This window comes from Colobus angolensis, unplaced genomic scaffold (assembly GCF_000951035.1).
Source record: "Colobus angolensis palliatus isolate OR3802 unplaced genomic scaffold, Cang.pa_1.0 Scaffold306, whole genome shotgun sequence".
NCBI classification, from domain to species: domain Eukaryota; kingdom Metazoa; phylum Chordata; class Mammalia; order Primates; family Cercopithecidae; genus Colobus; species Colobus angolensis.
The window spans coordinates 1,316,487-1,318,546 of NW_012116333.1; positions in this window are offsets into that span (position 1 = coordinate 1,316,487).

Sequence of the window (2,060 nt, forward strand, 5' to 3'; positions counted from 1 at the left end):
TTTGTATCCTTTTCCTTTACAAAGTCCCCTACATTTAATATGGAGTCGTAGAAACTAGATGGACTGTGACGGAGGTGGGGGCCAGGCATGGGCACAGACACAAACTCTGCACAGCCTCAGGCACCTTAGCCCAGAAACCACCTCGAGGCCCTGTGACCCAGAGCCAACCTAAAAACCCGCAGGTGCGGAGCCCCACTGGCAGGCGCCAGCTCTCCATCCCTTGACACCTCCCCTGGCTCAGGCGCCCCTGATTCAAATGGGGACAGGACTGGCATCTGGTCACTAGATATCTTGTCCCCAGATTAACTTTTGAGTCATTTCCAATCCTGTTCTTTTTAAAAGACTGATGGTGTGTACTTTCACATTCCCGGAAAGCGAATAACATGAGTTTCTGGAGGACAAACTGGCAATACATATTCAAAGGTTCATACCCTTTGGCCTGGCAAACCCCCTTACAGGAATCTATGAATAGGAATGATCAGAAAAACAGACAAATATGTAAGCAAAATAAGGTTCCCACAGCATTGCATGACACAATAATGACACAATACCAACAGTGTTAACAGAAAGAAAATCCTTCTGTTATGTCTCTCCCTTGTCACTAGGTATCCACAACCCGAAGAAATTTACCAGCATTTTAACTAAAATGCTCTGAGTGGTACAACTTGGAGTGATGGTTGTTTTCTTTATGCATTTGTGTGTGTGTGTGTGTAACACAGATGACTTTATCAGAAGAAAATGCACTTTTAAAATGAAACAGTCGTAGAAGGAAATTAATCAGACACCTAAACTAGGAGGCTGACACAACTGCTCCCAAAGGAATGTCTTAGTACCCATCAGTATTTCTTTAAAATAAATGGCTTCAGCAGGCTAAAACATGGGCCTGCCCACCTCTTTTCTCAGGGATCCCTGGAGCCTTTGCTCAGACAGTTTGATTCAGTAATGCTCATAAATATGGAGCAGCTCTTTGCAAGATTCCTTGCATTTTAACGTGGGGGTAGTGCTCACGTCCTCCGTGGATGGGCGATTGCAAGCAGTCTCTTTGTCCTCATTTCTGCAAGAGCCAGTGAGGTGTGTAGACTGGGATGCCAAGAGGGAGACACGTGGAAATGGCCATCTTCTGACCAGGGAGTCCCTTGGACCTTGAAAGCAACCAGAGAGCAGAGAAAGAACAGCAGCCCATGCAGATGAACTTACCTCCCCCTTCTGGCCTTGCTGTTGTCTTCTGTCAAGTGGGGAGGTGATTCTGAGTAATCTCCGAGGGCTCTGCAATTCTGCACGTGAGCCTCCTACAAGCAGGGAAGTTGACTGGCATAGTGCCTCATGTGAAGGTCACAGGGAGGACAGGGAGTTCACCCCATCCAGCGTGAATGCCCTTTCTTCATCTTAGCTTGGGCTTGGGTGGGGGGTGTCAGTATTTCTCATCCTGAAGTCAAGCTACCTACTCTGGTTTCCTGGAGTCTCTTCTGAAACAAGGCTAAGTTATGTAAATACACAAACTAAACATGCTTTTCAGGCATAATTTTTAAAACAGAGATGAGGAATGGAGAAATAACCAAAAAAATCATGTACCTTCTCTGTGCCTGGTTTACGTCTGATTTCATAGAATCCAGCAGACTATAAACATGGGACAAGCCTGTGAACTTGGCTATCACCTCTGAGTTTCAGAGGGTGGGTGACAGACTAGGACAGGCTGGCACCACCACCCAGCACAGCCTGCAGAGGACACCTACACATGGGGCCTCAGTGTGGATCTTGGTGGCATAGGGGAGTCTGCATTGGCCAGGGAGCCCTGGGGCCCAATCTCAGGAAGGGAGGTGCTGCAGGGAAAATGGAGGGCCACAGGGGATCAAGACAGAGATTTATTTCTGTGTACGGTGCAGAGAGAGGTCCCCAGGGACAAGCCAGGATGTCACAAGTGCAGGGTGGGTACAAGGCATCTCAGAGGCCACCTGCAGAGAAGGATCCCTGCTGACTTGGGCACCTGAACACAATGTGGCCTGCAGATCCATCCTCCACAGAGGCTCTGCACTCACACACTCTCTGATATCAAGTCCCTC